This window comes from Coregonus lavaretus (genome assembly GCF_964263955.1).
Source record: "Coregonus lavaretus genome assembly, contig: HAP1_SCAFFOLD_3010, whole genome shotgun sequence".
Taxonomy (NCBI): Eukaryota; Metazoa; Chordata; class Actinopteri; order Salmoniformes; family Salmonidae; genus Coregonus; species Coregonus lavaretus.
In genome coordinates, this window is record NW_028165773.1 from 1,117 (window position 1) to 21,373 (window position 20,257).

A 20,257-nucleotide genomic window follows, 5' to 3' on the forward strand; every position below is an offset into this window, starting at 1 on the left:
CAGATACTAACTAACCCAGGGAACACAGCTAAACAGACTGATCCATCCGCAGATACTAACTAACCCAGGGAACACAGCTAAACAGACAGGTCTGATCCATCTGCAGATACTAACTAACCCAGGGAACACAGCTAAACAGACTGATCCATCCCCAGATACTAACTAACCCAGGGAACACAGCTAAACAGACAGGTCTGATCCATCTGCAGATACTAACTAACCCAGGGAACACAGCTAAACAGACAGGTCTGATCCATCTGCAGATACTAACTAACCCAGGGAACACAGCTAAACAGACAGGTCTGATCCATCTGCAGATACTAACTAACCCAGGGAACACAGCTAAACAGACTGATCCATCTGCAGATACTAACTAACCCAGGGAACACAGCTAAACAGACAGGTCTGATCCATCTGCAGATACTAACTAACCCAGGGAACACAGCTAAACAGACAGGTCTGATCCATCTGCAGATACTAACTAACCCAGGGAACACAGCTAAACAGACAGGTCTGATCCATCCGCAGATACTAACTAACCCAGGGAACACAGCTAAACAGACAGGTCTGATCCATCCGCAGATACTAACTAACCCAGGGAACACAGCTAAACAGACAGGTCTGATCCATCTGCAGATACTAACTAACCCAGGGAACACAGCTAAACAGACTGATCCATCCGCAGATACTAACTAACCCAGGGAACACAGCTAAACAGACAGGTCTGATCCATCTGCAGATACTAACTAACCCAGGGAACACAGCTAAACAGACTGATCCATCCGCAGATACTAACTAACCCAGGGAACACAGCTAAACAGACAGGTCTGATCCATCTGCAGATACTAACTAACCCAGGGAACACAGCTAAACAGACAGGTCTGATCCATCTGCAGATACTAACTAACCCAGGGAACACAGCTAAACAGACAGGTCTGATCCATCCGCAGATACTAACTAACCCAGGGAACACAGCTAAACAGACAGGTCTGATCCATCTGCAGATACTAACTAACCAAGGGAACACAGCTAAACAGACTGATCCATCTGCAGATACTAACTAACCCAGGGAACACAGCTAAACAGACAGGTCTGATCCATCCGCAGATACTAACTAACCCAGGGAACACAGCTAAACAGACTGATCCATCTGCAGATACTAACTAACCCAGGGAACACAGCTAAACAGACAGGTCTGATCCATCTGCAGATACTAACTAACCCAGGGAACACAGCTAAACAGACTGATCCATCTGCAGATACTAACTAACCCAGGGAACACAGCTAAACAGACAGGTCTGATCCATCCGCAGATACTAACTAACCCAGGGAACACAGCTAAACAGACAGGTCTGATCCATCTGCAGATACTAACTAACCCAGGGAACACAGCTAAACAGACAGGTCTGATCCATCTGCAGATACTAACTAACCCAGGGAACACAGCTAAACAGACAGGTCTGATCCATCCCCAGATACTAACTAACCCAGGGAACACAGCTAAACAGACTGATCCATCCGCAGATACTAACTAACCCAGGGAACACAGCTAAACAGACTGATCCATCTGCAGATACTAACTAACCCAGGGAACACAGCTAAACAGACTGATCCATCTGCAGATACTAACTAACCCAGGGAACACAGCTAAACAGACAGGTCTGATCCATCCCCAGATACTAACTAACCCAGGGAACACAGCTAAACAGACAGGTCTGATCCATCCGCAGATACTAACTAACCCAGGGAACACAGCTAAACAGACAGGTCTGATCCATCCCCAGATACTAACTAACCCAGGGAACACAGCTAAACAGACAGGTCTGATCCATCTGCAGATACTAACTAACCCAGGGAACACAGCTAAACAGACAGGTCTGATCCATCCGCAGATACTAACTAACCCAGGGAACACAGCTAAACAGACAGGTCTGATCCATCTGCAGATACTAACTAACCCAGGGAACACAGCTAAACAGACAGGTCTGATCCATCTGCAGATACTAACTAACCCAGGGAACACAGCTAAACAGACAGGTCTGATCCATCCCCAGATACTAACTAACCCAGGGAACACAGCTAAACAGGCAGGTCTGATCCATCCCCAGATACTAACTAACCCAGGGAACACAGCTAAACAGACAGGTCTGATCCATCTGCAGATACTAACTAACCCAGGGAACACAGCTAAACAGACAGGTCTGATCCATCTGCAGATACTAACTAACCCAGGGAACACAGCTAAACAGACAGGTCTGATCCATCTGCAGATACTAACTAACCCAGGGAACACAGCTAAACAGACAGGTCTGATCCATCTGCAGATACTAACTAACCCAGGGAACACAGCTAAACAGACAGGTCTGATCCATCCCCAGATACTAACTAACCCAGGGAACACAGCTAAACAGACAGGTCTGATCCATCCGCAGATACTAACTAACCCAGGGAACACAGCTAAACAGACAGGTCTGATCCATCTGCAGATACTAACTAACCCAGGGAACACAGCTAAACAGACAGGTCTGATCCATCCCCAGATACTAACTAACCCAGGGAACACAGCTAAACAGACAGGTCTGATCCATCCGCAGATACTAACTAACCCAGGGAACACAGCTAAACAGACAGGTCTGATCCATCCCCAGATACTAACTAACCCAGGGAACACAGCTAAACAGACAGGTCTGATCCATCCCCAGATACTAACTAACCCAGGGAACACAGCTAAACAGACTGATCCATCTGCAGATACTAACTAACCCAGGGAACACAGCTAAACAGACTGATCCATCTGCAGATACTAACTAACCCAGGGAACACAGCTAAACAGACAGGTCTGATCCATCCCCAGATACTAACTAACCCAGGGAACACAGCTAAACAGACTGATCCATCTGCAGATACTAACTAACCCAGGGAACACAGCTAAACAGACAGGTCTGATCCATCCGCAGATACTAACTAACCCAGGGAACACAGCTAAACAGACAGGTCTGATCCATCTGCAGATACTAACTAACCCAGGGAACACAGCTAAACAGACTGATCCATCCGCAGATACTAACTAACCCAGGGAACACAGCTAAACAGACAGGTCTGATCCATCTGCAGATACTAACTAACCCAGGGAACACAGCTAAACAGACAGGTCTGATCCATCCCCAGATACTAACTAACCCAGGGAACACAGCTAAACAGACAGGTCTGATCCATCTGCAGATACTAACTAACCCAGGGAACACAGCTAAACAGACAGGTCTGATCCATCTGCAGATACTAACTAACCCAGGGAACACAGCTAAACAGACAGGTCTGATCCATCTGCAGATACTAACTAACCCAGGGAACACAGCTAAACAGACTGATCCATCTGCAGATACTAACTAACCCAGGGAACACAGCTAAACAGACAGGTCTGATCCATCTGCAGATACTAACTAACCCAGGGAACACAGCTAAACAGACAGGTCTGATCCATCTGCAGATACTAACTAACCCAGGGAACACAGCTAAACAGACAGGTCTGATCCATCCCCAGATACTAACTAACCCAGGGAACATGTTGTAGAAACATTTGACTAAGAGATAATCAACTCAAAAAAATATCTCTAAAGACACAGGAGCCTGTGAATTCAAGAATTAGACCTTTTATTGCATAACAAAAAGCCTGAGTTTTTTCTCCATGGAGCAACTGACTCCCTCTGGCCAAGATGTCTCTTATATAGACACATATAGAAAAAAAACATGCATACAGTCCCAACTTTTTTTTAGTTCTGCACTCTGCACCACCCCTCTTTTTTCAACGTCCAGCTGTTACACATTATCCACTCCAAAATGTCATGAATGCCCTTTTCCATATGCAGCCTCTCATTCTATCATTCTATTGGCTACATGACTTGGGCCCCTTCTTAAAACACTAATGTACTGCACACTGTTTAAGAGCCTCTGTGAAATAACACATGTATTCATTTAAAACATAGCATACACTTAATGTCTATATTTCTTATTTAAGCATGTTTCTGAATTATACAATATCAACCATGTTTATTACATTTTACCTTTGGCATCTCCCTACATGTGCCATAATGATACATAAAATAATCCTACATATCCCCCCTATGGGACATTCCAATATTGTCCCAAATAATACAAAGATTAATTGCAAAATATATGTAAGCATATGCATTTACTTATTCTTAGCCTTGCCATATTTGGTTTCACTTCACACGCATATATTTAAACCAATATATCTTCCTCCTCACTTGACCCATCCTGATGAGGACCCATAGCCCAGTCAGGTATTGGATACAAGTCTGGAAGGTTTTCCTCTAAATTAACCTCCACATTTTCCTGTTGGCCTTTGTAACCATGACAGGCCCATCCACCCCCAGGAACAACACCATACAGACATTCAGGATTCCCAAATGGACAGTCCATTGGTCCTCCTTTAACATTACAAGATTTCCCATATTTATTAACATACTGTCCTGGAGCTCCCTGAACTGGGTGTATTTCTTTGGCTGAAATAGTAACATTTGTCTGTACAGTCATTTGTTTTACTGTGGTTTGAATCAAAAGTGATTTTAACAAAGGTAGTATACAACAAAACACTACTCCCATTACTACAAGTGATATTCCTATCATTATTGCCATTTTTGTAAACATTGAACCCCATTTTCCCAAAGTTAATTCCATCCAGTCCCAAACATGAACATCATACCCAGCATTATCCTTAACCTCTTTTCGTAGTCCCTTGAGTTTAGTCATTGCTTCCGTGAAAGAACCATCCGGGGCAGTATTATTGGGAATAAAAGTACAACATTCATCTCCAAACATAACACAAACTCCACCTTTCTCCGCTAATAGCCAGTTTAGAGCCTGCCTATTCTGCCATGCCATTCTACTGGTAGCCTGTACTTGCTCTCCTAAAGCTGATAATGCAGAGTCTGTGTAATTAATAAACCTTTGTTGATTATAATAAATATAATTGATCCATTCTAGGTTTTTGTTGGTTGTAATCCAGACAAATATTGATTCAAATCCTGCTTTAATTTCATCTCTTGCCTTGTATTCATTTGGAATTCCTCTGGGTTGACCTATTGCATCCAAATATACACTGGGGTCATGTTCATATGATCTTTTTACCCTTTTATTATTATTCTGTGCGTCCCTATTTGTTGTTTGGTCTACCTTCCACTCTGATATAACCACCTCCTGAAGCATTTGTACTCTAGCACATACTCCCTTCCATCCTTTAAGCAAAGTAGCTCTAATACTTTGTCTTCCACATACCCAAAAGAAATCTGCCACTGCCACCGATTGATCCTCATAAGGAGAAATCAATGGCATTGCCAGTGTCTGCTTCTCACATTCCCCAGAGTCACCCGGCCCTCCATTTGTAGCTATTACCCCAGTACTTGATCCTGCTGCCTGATAAATTGCTCTGTGAGGGGTATCTGCATTCCAGGACGTATCATTATTTAGGTGCCATGTGGTCTCACACTTTCCCTTAAATTTTCCCAAATCGTGCTCCCCATCTGTTTTATTGTAGCATTCATAATTTAGATTATAGTCTATACGGTATTTTTCCGGTGCTTCCATTTTTCTGGGCTCTATTCTGATATCTAATTTTTTACACCACTCTCCCCATCCTGTTTGATTATAGAATCTGTAATGATAGGGATTTCCCAAAAATGATAAACATTCTGCAGGACAGTAGGGCCTTTCTCCTCTTTTAAGATGACAGTAGCTTCGTTGGAAGTTAGCACAGTCCTTGTAACTGTGTGGACTTGGTATTACTATCAATTCTTTTAATGGAGAAGGAGCACATACTAAACAATCAGTTTTTCTATTAATTATTTTAGCTGAATATTGTGCCCATTTGTACCAATCATTCTGCATTGCTCCCTCCCATAGCCTTTCTATTTTTTGTGATGCTATTATTACTTTCGGTATTACTGTTGGGGCTGAGGTAGATTGTCTATTTTCCTGACTCCCCCAGTTTGTTAAAGAATCCCATACATTTTGAAAAAATCCATTTGTTTCTATTTTTTCTAATCCTGTCTTTGTTAGTTCAACTGCTATAGTACTTAGTGGTCCTTGGGTAGTGGTCATAGTTACCTTAACTATTTCAGGTTCTTCCTCCTGTCTAAATTGGTGTTTGGAAATAGGATCAATGTCCATTGTTGTTATACTATTTCCTTCTAACCCTTTAACACTATCTATTTCCAATATGTACTTTGCATTATTATCTTGAGTCAATTCCTTAAAGGTAATTTCCCAACTAATGTCTCCTTTGTTAACTTCTATTTGGCAGCCATATTCATCCCAGATTGCTTCTCCTCTTGTATGATGTTTAGCCCACCCACAAAGTGATTTCTCCGGCAGAGGTTTTATCCTACGTATTGAAAAGGATCTTTGAGTTTCTTCAACTGTCAGTACTTGCGCTGGAATAGAAATACTAGTTCGAGCTATCCCCAATGGTACATGTTTTTTTATTCTATTCTTCAATCTAACTTTAGGGGCCAATTTCTTAAGTACTGATGGAATCATGAGATGTCTAGCTTGTTTTATATCCATTATTTTTCCATGTCTATTTGCTTTTGGCTCAACTTCTACACAATTATTTTTTTTACATTTTATTCTAAACATTACATATCCCTCAATCTGACACTTCCCCAATCTAGGCCATCCTGTATACGACACTTGTTCTTTGTTTACAACAGCAATTCTTCCTGGCTCAGTAAGACTATCTCTAGAATATTGTATAGTAGTAGGCAGACCCACCACCATCTCTCCTAGGTTAACTGCTATTACCGTTAGAGCAATTCCACAGTTCTTAAATTGTCGGAGTTCATGTGAGGGCAGAGAAGTCAATTGTGGGAAAGTCTCTTTCCTTAACAGCAGAGGAGTCTCTTCCCTCAATGGTAGAAAGATCACTTCTTCCTCCTTCTCCTGTTGTCCCTCCACTCCCTGTGTGTCTGCTTGTGTTTGGGGGATCCGCCTGGCCTTGCTGCTATTCCAGTTTCAACTGTTCTGCCTGCGGCTACGAAACCCCTACCTGTCCCAGACCTGCTGTTTTCAACTCTAAATGATCGGCTATGAAAAGCCAACTGAGAGACCTGAGCCCTAGGACCATACGTCGGGACTACCGGCCGTGGTGACTCCTTGCTATCCCCAGTCCGCCTGGCCTTGCTGCTATTCCAGTTTAAACTGTTCTGCCTGCGGTTATGGAACCCCTACCTGTCCCAGACCTGCTGTTTTAAACTCTAATGATCGGCTATGAAAAGCCAACTGAGATTTATTCCTGATTATTATTTGACCATGCTTGTCACTTATGAACATTTTTGAACATCTTGGCATGGTTCTGTTATAATCTCCACCCGGCACAGCCAGAAGAGGACTGGCCACCCCTCATAGCCTGGTTCCTCTCTAGGTTTCTTCCTAGGTTTTGCCTTTCTAGGGAGTTTTTCCTAGCCACCGTGCTTCTACACCTGCATTACTAGCTGTTTGGGGTTTTAGGCTGGGTTTCTGTACAGCACTTCGAGATATTAGCTGATGTAAGAAGGGCTATATAAAATAAAATTGATTGATTGATTGATTGATCTGCCATGGCAGGCATCCCATCAGAAGTATTCCCCAAATCATCAGGCCCCACCTCCCGACTCTCCGGATTTTCAGGTGGAAGTGCCTGTTGTCCTTCAACGTTGGCACTTGGACTCGTGCATGCTTCTTCTTCTTGGACTCCATCTGGTGCCTCGACATCCTCCTCTTCCCCATGGCTCGCCGATGGCAGACTGGTTCTCCTTGGGACCCTGGTGCAGTGGTTTAGATGGTACCACGTCGTACTTCCTTCCACCTGTACTGCTGTGGGCGTCGCTCGGATCACCGTATATGGTCCTTCTCTCCTGGGCTCGTTCCACTTCCTACGAAACACTCGGATGTAGACTTGATCTCCTGGAATCACCGGTCCTGGCTCCTCTGGTCCAGGCTCCGGTTCTCGCCCTTTTTCCTGGAGATAGATCACTTTATGTATAGCAGTTAGTTGTCTTACATATGCTTTAAGTTCCATCTCTAATTGCTCCAATGAGGGTCCTTTGTAGGGCCCTCTTAGACCTGGCACTGGCATGGGTCGACCCGTAAGCATTTCATGCGGGGTTAGATGCGTATTTCTGTTAGTTTGCATGCGATAACTCATCAATGCTAGTGGTAGTGCATCCACCCAATTGAGTTTTGCACTAGCACAGATTTTATTCAGTTTAGCCTTGAGGGTGCCATTAATTCTCTCAACCATCCCCTGAGATTGCGGATGATACACACACCCTAATCTTTGCTTAATCCTTAGCTGCTGTAATACTTGCTTCACTGTTTTCTGAATAAACGCTGATCCATTGTCCGAACTGATTTCCGTTGGTATTCCGAATCTGGGTATTACTTCTCTGGTTAGAAATTTGATTACTGTTCCTGATCCTAGATCTGCTGAGGGTACCGCTTCTACCCATCTACTGAATCTATCTATGATCACTAGCATGTACCTTTTGCCATTCACCTTTTTTATCATATCTACATAGTCCATGACTAAATGTCGAAATGGCCCTTCAGGAACCGGTATGTGCCCTATAGGTGTTGTTATCCCTTTCCTTACATTGTTTTGTGCACACACCTCACATCTTGCTAATGCCTCATCTATTGTTGCCTGTAGGTATGGAGACCAGTATCCTTGTTTTTTTATTTTCCTTACTATTTCCCCCCTTGCGCAATGGTCAAAACCATGCGCATCAGTTATCAGTAAGTTGAGCAACACAATGGGTGCTACTATGGTACCTTCATGTGACCTCCATAATCCCTTCACATCTTTGGTGGCCCCTCTTTTGTGCCACATAGTCTGTTCATAAGGTCCTGCTCTTTCCTGCATCCTTATTATATCGTCTGGCTGTGGCATGGATTCAATAATGACCATTGGTGCTGTTAACACTGGGACGGTGCATCTAGATGCCTTTCTTGCAGCTTCATCAGCTGCATTGTTTCCTTTAGTTATAAATCCTTTTCCTTTTCTATGCGCCTGACATTTCACTATCGCCAATTTAGTGGGATACATTAACGCCATCATTAATTCCACAATCTGCTCGTGGTGTTGTATGGGTGTACCATCGCTTTTCTTGAACCCTCGCTGCTTCCAGACTGCCCCAAATAGATGACACACCCCATGTGCATATGCTGAATCAGTATAGATATTAACAGTTTTTCGTTTCCCTAGGATGCAAGCTGCAGTGAGTGCTTTTAGTTCAGCCAACTGGGCTGAGCATGGCTGTGGACAGCACTCTGCTATCACCTCTTTGAAACTTTCTCCTTGTTTTTGCACTACTGCATAGCCTGCGTGATTACCCACATGATCCTTATAACAGGATCCATCAACAAAATACTCTTCTATGCACTCTTCCCCTAGGCTGGACAACGGGGTTGACTCTAAGTCTGGCCTTAGTCGAGTAAATGTCAATGAATCTGCCACACAGTCATGTGCTTGCCCCTCAAACTCTAAGGGGATTCTTTCAGCTGGGTTTACTGTACTGCATCGTTTAATGGAAACATCTGGATAGGTCAATAGAGTCAAGTATTCCAAAGTTCTAGCATTGGTAAGGACAAACTTCCCTTGTTCTATTAGTTCCACTATTTTATGGTGTGTATATATTATTACCGGGTATCCCATAGTAATTGTGGACGCTTTGTCATATGCATATTGTAATGCAGCTAGACCTTGATAACAGGGTGGATATCCCTGGGCAACAGAATCTAGTTTAGAACTATAATACGCAATAGGTTGTTTTCGTCTTCCACTGCATGTCTCTTGCATAAGTACCGCTGTTGCATACCTATCACATCTATTTGCCACATACAACAAGAATGGTTTTGTGTAATCTGGGGCTGCTAGAGCCGGAGCTGACTGTATTTCCTTCTTTATTGTTTCGAACGCAGTCAATGCGTCAATGTTCCATTCCAGGCTTGCTCTAAGGTCTAGTTGTCCTGCTTCTTTCATGATTTCTCGTAGAGGAGCAGTTTTAACTGCATACTCCTCTATCCAGTCTGAGCTGAATCCAGTCATCCCTAAGAACGTCATCATCTGAGCAACTGTTTGAGGTAGTGGTGCCTTGCTGATTCCTTCCAATTGTCCTGGTGCTATTGCCTTTGTTCCATGTGCAATTGTTCTTCCTAGATATTCAACTTGGGATTGGCAATACTGAAGTTTCTTTTTTGACACCTTGTGTCCTCCTTCTGCCAGTCGCTTTAAAACCTTTATAGAATCAGCATGGCATTGTTCTAAGGAGGTAGCGCAGATCAACAGGTCATCCACGTACTGGATCAATGTTCCTTCAAGTATTAGATCTTCTAGATCTACTCTTAACACCCGATTGAACAAATGAGGAGAATGCTTAAATCCCTGTGGAGTTCGAGTATACGTAAATTGTCTACCTTTGTAGGTAAATGCAAACAAGTGTCTGCATTCTTCCGCCAGGGGCACACTAAAAAATGCTCCACATAAGTCAATCACTGTAAAGTACTTTGCTTCTGGGGGAACATTGGTGAGTAGCGTATGAGGGTTTGGAACATCAGCAGGCCAATCTTGTACTATTTCATTTATGGCCCTTAAATCATGTACCAGCCTCCACGTTTTCCCATCTGCTTTAAGGACCGGCAACAAGGGTGTATTACAACAACTTTGTGTTTCTATTAGTACTCCTGCTTTTATCAGTCCTTCAATTGTGCCACTGATGCCCTCTTCTGCTTCAGGTTTGATATGGTATTGAGCCCTCCAAGTGGGCTTAACATGTGGCTTTGTTTTGACAAACACAGGACTTGCCGATTTTACCAATCCAACATCTGTATCATGTTGTGACCATACCTCCTGAGGTATGTTTTTCTCCATTTCCTGTTTTCGCTTGTCCTCCAATTCTGTCACCACCCCTAGCTGTGTTAGCTGTTGGGATGTAACTTCCACTGCCCTGGGGTCCCCAGTCATTATTGTAGTATGGTGTATCTTGATTAAGGCTTTATCTTCCGAGTGATAAATCAGTGGATTTTCTGTTTTGTTCCATTGAATTGTTTTTGCTCGCATCATCATGGTGCCCAAATCCTTAGCCTCCATTCCCTTGTTCACCAGCAAGGTAATGTGTGGGACAGCTTTAGAAACATTATACCATTTTGCCACAAAGTCTGAGCCATCCATGTCCGTCACCTCCATTGCTGCTCCTTGATTTCCTATAATTATGTACTGAGACATTATAGGTACTGATTTCCCATTTGTATTTAACAACCACAGTTGCTCTAAAAGATCATCACGATAGGGATCATATTGCATGGTGCAGTGAAATTCTGACTTTCCTCTTTCCGCTTCTGGTATCTGAGCCTGAATAAACCTACCCCATTTCTTTACTACTCTATCTACTTCTGTCTCAATATCCCCTAACCAATAGACATTGGCTGTATCCTGTTTCATTACCATTTGTAAGTTCAACCCTGCCCTTTCTATAATTACTCCTTCAGAGGAACATCGAATTTGTATACCCATTTTGCATAGGGCATCTCTTCCCAATAGATTGACAGGGGTGTGTTCTGATACAAGTATAGGGAGGGTTGCGGATTTGTCATCCGCTGTCAGGCGAACTGGAGCTGTCATTGGAATTAACTGCGTTTGTCCCGAGAATCCTATAGTTTTGGCATATTTGCCAGACATGGGGAGGTGAGAGGCATAATTTGGACTTACACAAGTGTAAGTGGCTCCAGTATCGACCATCATTGGTGTGCCTCTGTTCTCTATTTGAACCTGCAGCATAGGTTCTTGATCAGCTTGTGTAGTTAGTACTGTAAACTGACCCTCCCCGGTAGGATTCTCTGGGCACCCCTAGTACCCCTGATTAGGCCCAGCCCATGGATTCACAGGACCTTGGATTTGTTGCTGATTTTGTTGCCAGCCGTCAGGTTGCTTCCAATTATTTTGGTTTTTGTTCCCCTGTTGTTGCCAGGGTTTTGTGGGGCAGTTTCGTCTGATATGCCCTTGCTGCTGGCATCCCCAGCAAATTCCAGGTTGCCCTTGTGGGCCCTGATTTCCTCCTTTTTGATTATTTTGCTGAAATTTTTGTTGTTTATTGTTATTATTCCATTGCCGGGGTTGTTGTGCATACACATTCACTACTGGTACTGTGGGTTGTACTTGGGCCTGTGGCGCGGGAGGCAGATATGGCCCTCCTGGAGTAACTGCAGCCATCATTCCTGTTTCATTCGCAGGTGCTGCTACTGGGGCCTGGATTTTCTTCTTCCCTCTGTTTGTCAGTTCTTCCAATTGGAGTTGAGTCAGTTTCCTCTGAATGTCTCTCCCCTGCTCCATAAGTCTCTGTTCATCCTTTCTGTGTTTTTCTACTGCATGTATCACATGGTCACAGAATTCTTTGTGTGTCTTTGAGGTTAGTCCCACCACATCCTCCAGCCTGCTTCTTACAGATTGGGGCATTGCCTCTATTATGGAGTTTCGGAATAGAGTTGTCATCAGTGGGTCCCCTTCTGGATCTCGTTCCGTTTCCAGTCTCCATCGTTTCATCTGTTCATGTAGATAGGCAGCTGGATTCTCAGTTTCTCCCAGTGTCCCCCCTTTCAGTGACTTGGGGTCAATTCTCGCCGGGTATTCCAGTCTTAGTGCTTGCCAGACTTCGGGGCGGTGTGAATCAAAGTCCATCCCATCTCCTTGTGGGTCACTCACTTCTCTACTCAGGTCACTGTTCCCCAGTATATCCTCCATCTTTGCCTTTCCAACCACCCTCGCCAACAGTGCCTTCAGATCCCCCACAGCCAGCAGTTTCCCCATGGTCTGTTCCTCAAAAATCCTAATCCATTTTCCCGCCCCATTATGCAAATCTGGCAGACGGGCAACCAATCCTTCCAGGTCCTGTGATCCCCACGGAGCATAGTGAGCCTGGCTACCTTTTATCAGAATTGGATATTGTCCCTTATATTTTTCAGGCCTTCTCAATGTTCTCCTATTGCGCAATCTTTCTTCTCTTACGCCTTGATTGCAATCTCCCCACATGTCAGCTGCTGCTCCCTCCTCCTCTAGCTCTCTGCCTGTATGCTGTCTTACCTCACTTTGCTCCCTTTTTTTTTTTTCTTTTTCTCTCAACAATCGTCTCATCCTGTCCATTTCTCTCTCTATTTGTTCGTTTGTTGCTTCAATTTCTGCCATTTCTTCATCTGAGAGTTCTCCATCATCTCTCTTCGTCATTTTCATTCTTCCCAATGCTTCCCTCAGTTCTCCATAGCAGTCCAATCTATTTGGCTTGATTTCTGCCCTTCGCTTGATTCCTTCTGTTTCCTTTGAGTCTTTTTCCATCCTTTGGGAGGATGCAAACAAAGGTCTTTCTTCTTCCATTTCTATTTCTCCTTTTATCGATACTACTCCGGACACCTGGGGATATTGTCCACCAACATATGGTGGGGGTCCCAGAGACCAATCTGCTTTCTTTTTGTTTGTTTTCTCATCATCTTTTTTCAACATGTTTCTGGCTTCTCGCATGTTCCTTAGCAATCCTTCTCCTTCCAGTTTGAACATGTTGAGTACTTCTTTTTCTCTTTCTTTTTTGACGCTTCTCTTCTTTCCTGTGTCTTTTGTTTTATGGTTCTTTATCAGTGTTTCCATTTCCTCACACACCGAGACATCAAATGTTCCTCCTTCTGGCCACTTAGTGCCCATTTTCCTGGTGCGTTTCTCCCATTTTTCAGATGTTTTCGCTATTTCTTCCTTGCCCAAGGGATACCTGGCACTCAGTATCTCTACCGCCGTTCTATTCATATTTATGGCCTATATTTTTTAACTTCCTTTTTAATCTATTTTAGTATTCCTCCTATTTATTTATTCTTATATTAGTATTGTTTTTATTGTTAGACTATTTGTGCTTCTTTGATTATTGTTTGGTTAGAACTTATTTATTATTCATGGGCATTTGACAGTCTCCTTATATCATAATAATATTTCCTGATGTCCACTTTTGTGTGGACACCTCATAAATCTTTCTCTTCCTAGTGTTTTTTCCTTAGCTTTAAATCACTCAGCTATATTCTTAATGTAATAATAAAATGACTTAACCTGATGTCCACTTTTCCTTTGTGTGGACAACTCATAAATCCTTCCCTTCCTAGTGTTCTTCCTTAGCTTTAAATCACTCAGCTATATTCTTTATGCAATAATAAAATGACATAACCTGATGTCCACTTTTCCTTTGTGTGGACACCTCATAAATCTTTCTCTTCCTAGTGTTTTTCCTTAGCTTTAAATCACTCAGCTATATTCTTTATGCAATAATAAAATGACCTAACCTGATGTCCACTTTTCCTTTGTGTGGACACCTCATAAATCTTTCTCTTCCTAGTGTTTTTCCTTAGCTTTAAATCACTCAGCTATATTCTTAATGTAATAATAAAATGACTTAACCTGATGTCCACTTTTCCTTTGTGTGGACAACTCATAAATCCTTCCCTTCCTAGTGTTCTTCCTTAGCTTTAAATCACTCAGCTATATTCTTTATGCAATAATAAAATGACATAACCTGATGTCCACTTTTCCTTTGTGTGGACACCTCATAAATCTTTCTCTTCCTAGTGTTTTTCCTTAGCTTTAAATCACTCAGCTATATTCTTTATGCAATAATAAAATGACCTAACCTGATGTCCACTTTTCCTTTGTGTGGACACCTCATAAATCTTTCTCTTCCTAGTGTTTTTCCTTAGCTTTAAATCACTCAGCTATATTCTTTATGCAATAATAAAACGACTTAACCTGATGTCCACTTTTCCTTTGTGTGGACACCTCATAAATCTTTCTCTTCCTAGTACAGAGATTTTCACACTCGCTTTCACTCTCACCCTCTCACTCTTTCACTCTCGGTGTGAGACCGGGTGCGTCCTTCCTACCAGGCCACACTCAAGTAGCGGTCCAGGAAAGGTGCGCAAACCTTTCTCCACCCAACACAGAGATTTTCACACTCGCTCAAACACAGCTTCTCTCCTCAACACAGAAAATGAGCTGTTATCTGCAGGATTTTCTTATTATTCTCATTCATATAGATGAGCAGCCACCTGTGCCAAAATGAATCAGACAGTTGAATGACTCACAGCCACCAAAGTAAACCACTCACTCACATAAGATGAGCAGACCTAGTCTTGGTTAACACTTTATCAAAAAGTTTAAGCCCCTGTGACTATTTAACCTGTTCACCTACTCAGGATGACCTAACTTTTTTTTCCTGATAGACCCTACATAATATTGACATCATCACAACACAGGATGATTCACTACTTACCCGTACAGACCTCTAACAAAGAATTTATCATCAGAGCGGTATCCGTAAGTAATCTTGTCTGTTCAGGCCAATGGAATGCTAATCATAGCCCCAAAGCGGTATCCACAAGATTTCTATTTATAGCCCCCTAAGTATTACATACCTGGACTTCACTACTACGCTTTTCTAAGCGACCTGTCAATTCTGCCCTAATTTTTCTGTTACACTTCCTCAACACAGAAAAAGAAGCGGTATTACCCAGGATTTCTGCCTACCTATGCAGTCCTCAAGACGATTAACGTCTAAAGCGGTATCTGCAGGACTTAATCTGTTATTGTCTGATCGCTCAACCAGCCGTACAACCACCCGTGTCGAAATGCCCCAGACAGAGCGATCAGCAAAATGAATCAAATGAATCGACCGAATCGAACAGACGCATCAGATGAGCAACCGAGTGACCCCGACGATTGAACGCACGAGCTGGGCAGTCGAATCAAACAGATCAATCAGACTGTCCAACTCAGCAACCCGAATGAGACAGATTAATCATCCAACCTGACCACAATCTATCAAATCTCAATGGATTAAACAGAATTTGTAGCAGGATGAACAATTGAATCAGATGTTTTGAAAAGAAAACGGTTCAGACGAACAACCGAGTGTCATTGACAAGTATAGGACGCGTCAAACCGTCGGTTTAGTCAAACAGATGCATTCATACCGACCAAATGATCAACTCAACCCAGACAGATAACCCACCCCACTCAACCACAATGACTGACCCACCCCAACCCAGGCAAACCTATTTATACTATTTTCTACTTATTGCAACCCTCGAGGCTTTTTTATAATTTAGCATGTATTTTAAATTCAAAGGCTCCCAGTGTCTAATTTTCTGGTTCTTATATTTAGAGAGACCTACTAGGTTTTTCTGCAGATGTTGCCGAGCCCCAGATCGAACCACACAAACGTTTATACTATATGAGTAAGAACTTGGCTTACCTCTTAAAAGCGGCCGCTTTTGTTTGTATGGTCCGTCCAAGCCGTTTCACAACCGCAGATGTACACCGTCTCTGATCCCTATTTTTAAACTTCTGGACAAGCTCGCCAATTATGTTGTAGAAACATTTGACTAAGAGATAATCAACTCAAAAAAATATCTCTAAAGACACAGGAGCCTGTGAATTCAAGAATTAGACCTTTTATTGCATAACAAAAAGCCTGAGTTTTTTCTCCATGGAGCAACTGACTCCCTCTGGCCAAGATGTCTCTTATATAGACACATATAGAAAAAAAACATGCATACAGTCCCAACTTTTTTTTAGTTCTGCACTCTGCACCACCCCTCTTTTTTCAACGTCCAGCTGTTACACATTATCCACTCCAAAATGTCATGAATGCCCTTTTCCATATGCAGCCTCTCATTCTATCATTCTATTGGCTACATGACTTGGGCCCCTTCTTAAAACACTAATGTACTGCACACTGTTTAAGAGCCTCTGTGAAATAACACATGTATTCATTTAAAACATAGCATACACTTAATGTCTATATTTCTTATTTAAGCATGTTTCTGAATTATACAATATCAACCATGTTTATTACATTTTACCTTTGGCATCTCCCTACATGTGCCATAATGATACATAAAATAATCCTACATACACAGCTAAACAGACAGGTCTGATCCATCCGCAGATACTAACTAACCCAGGAAACACAGCTAAACAGACTGATCCATCCCCAGATACTAACTAACCCAGGGAACACAGCTAAACAGACAGGTCTGATCCATCCCCAGATACTAACTAACCCAGGGAACACAGCTAAACAGACAGGTCTGATCCATCCGCAGATACTAACTAACCCAGGGAACACAGCTAAACAGACAGGTCTGATCCATCCGCAGATACTAACTAACCCAGGGAACACAGCTAAACAGACAGGTCTGATCCATCCGCAGATACTAACTAACCCAGGGAACACAGCTAAACAGACAGGTCTGATCCATCCCCAGATACTAACTAACCCAGGGAACACAGCTAAACAGACAGGTCTGATCCATCTGCAGATACTAACTAACCCAGGGAACACAGCTAAACAGACAGGTCTGATCCATCCGCAGATACTAACTAACCCAGGGAACACAGCTAAACAGACTGATCCATCTGCAGATACTAACTAACCCAGGGAACACAGCTAAACAGACAGGTCTGATCCATCCGCAGATACTAACTAACCCAGGGAACACAGCTAAACAGACAGGTCTGATCCATCCGCAGATACTAACTAACCCAGGGAACACAGCTAAACAGACTGATCCATCCGCAGATACTAACTAACCCAGGGAACACAGCTAAACAGACAGGTCTGATCCATCCCCAGATACTAACTAACCCAGGGAACACAGCTAAACAGACTGATCCATCCACAGATACTAACTAACCCAGGGAACACAGCTAAACAGACAGGTCTGATCCATCTGCAGATACTAACTAACCCAGGGAACACAGCTAAACAGACTGATCCATCCCCAGATACTAACTAACCCAGGGAACACAGCTAAACAGACAGGTCTGATCCATCTGCAGATACTAACTAACCCAGGGAACACAGCTAAACAGACTGATCCATCTGCAGATACTAACTAACCCAGGGAACACAGCTAAACAGACAGGTCTGATCCATCCCCAGATACTAACTAACCCAGGGAACACAGCTAAACAGACTGATCCATCCCCAGATACTAACTAACCCAGGGAACACAGCTAAACAGACAGGTCTGATCCATCTGCAGATACTAACTAACCCAGGGAACACAGCTAAACAGACAGGTCTGATCCATCTGCAGATACTAACTAACCCAGGGAACACAGCTAAACAGACAGGTCTGATCCATCCCCAGATACTAACTAACCCAGGGAACACAGCTAAACAGACAGGTCTGATCCATCCGCAGATACTAACTAACCCAGGGAACACAGCTAAACAGACAGGTCTGATCCATCCCCAGATACTAACTAACCCAGGGAACACAGCTAAACAGACAGGTCTGATCCATCTGCAGATACTAACTAACCCAGGGAACACAGCTAAACAGACAGGTCTGATCCATCTGCAGATACTAACTAACCCAGGGAACACAGCTAAACAGACAGGTCTGATCCATCTGCAGATACTAACTAACCCAGGGAACACAGCTAAACAGACTGATCCATCTGCAGATACTAACTAACCCAGGGAACACAGCTAAACAGACAGGTCTGATCCATCTGCAGATACTAACTAACCCAGGGAACACAGCTAAACAGACAGGTCTGATCCATCTGCAGATACTAACTAACCCAGGGAACACAGCTAAACAGACAGGTCTGATCCATCCGCAGATACTAACTAACCCAGGGAACACAGCTAAACAGACAGGTCTGATCCATCCGCAGATACTAACTAACCCAGGGAACACAGCTAAACAGACAGGTCTGATCCATCTGCAGATACTAACTAACCCAGGGAACACAGCTAAACAGACAGGTCTGATCCATCTGCAGATACTAACTAACCCAGGGAACACAGCTAAACAGACTGATCCATCTGCAGATACTAACTAACCCAGGGAACACAGCTAAACAGACAGGTCTGATCCATCTGCAGATACTAACTAACCCAGGGAACACAGCTAAACAGACAGGTCTGATCCATCTGCAGATACTAACTAACCCAGGGAACACAGCTAAACAGACAGGTCTGATCCATCTGCAGATACTAACTAACCCAGGGAACACAGCTAAACAGACAGGTCTGATCCATCTGCAGATACTAACTAACCCAGGGAACACAGCTAAACAGACTGATCCATCTGCAGATACTAACTAACCCAGGGAACACAGCTAAACAGACAGGTCTGATCCATCTGCAGATACTAACTAACCCAGGGAACACAGCTAAACAGACAGGTCTGATCCATCCGCAGATACTAACTAACCCAGGGAACACAGCTAAACAGACTGATCCATCTGCAGATACTAACTAACCCAGGGAACACAGCTAAACAGACAGGTCTGATCCATCCCCAGATACTAACTAACCCAGGGAACACAGCTAAACAGACAGGTCTGATCCATCTGCAGATACTAACTAACCCAGGGAACACAGCTAAACAGACAGGTCTGATCCATCCCCAGATACTAACTAACCCAGGGAACACAGCTAAACAGACAGGTCTGATCCATCCCCAGATACTAACTAACCCAGGGAACACAGCTAAACAGACTGATCCATCTGCAGATACTAACTAACCCAGGGAACACAGCTAAACAGACAGGTCTGATCCATCCGCAGATACTAACTAACCCAGGGAACACAGCTAAACAGACAGGTCCATCTGCAGATACTAACTAACCCAGGGAACACAGCTAAACAGACTGATCCATCTGCAGATACTAACTAACCCAGGGAACACAGCTAAACAGACAGGTCCATCCGCAGATACTAACTAACCCAGGGAACACAGCTAAACAGACAGGTCTGATCCATCTGCAGATACTAACTAACCCAGGGAACACAGCTAAACAGACAGGTCTGATCCATCTGCAGATACTAACTAACCCAGGGAACACAGCTAAACAGACAGGTCTGATCCATCCGCAGATACTAACTAACCCAGGGAACACAGCTAAACAGACTGATCCATCCGCAGATACTAACTAACCCAGGGAACACAGCTAAACAGACTGATCCATCCGCAGATACTAACTAACCCAGGGAACACAGCTAAACAGACAGGTCTGATCCATCTGCAGATACTAACTAACCCAGGGAACACAGCTAAACAGACTGATCCATCTGCAGATACTAACTAACCCAGGGAACACAGCTAAACAGACAGGTCTGATCCATCCCCAGATACTAACTAACCCAGGGAACACAGCTAAACA

General features: G+C 43.3%; 2 long non-coding RNA genes across 2 annotated transcripts; both read left to right on the forward strand.

The window, feature by feature from the left end:
- Positions 1-868: 868 nt before the first annotated feature.
- On the forward strand, positions 869-1,753 carry LOC311115500. Its single transcript, XR_014611271.1, has 3 exons — positions 869-987; positions 1,091-1,350; positions 1,714-1,753. It is a non-coding gene; the product is annotated as an uncharacterized lncRNA (long non-coding RNA).
- A 16,472-nt stretch (positions 1,754-18,225) lies between these two features.
- Positions 18,226-19,378, forward strand: LOC311115498. Its single transcript, XR_014611270.1, has 3 exons — positions 18,226-18,319; positions 18,693-18,800; positions 19,277-19,378. It is a non-coding gene; the product is annotated as an uncharacterized lncRNA (long non-coding RNA).
- The last annotated feature ends 879 nt before the right edge of the window (positions 19,379-20,257 follow it).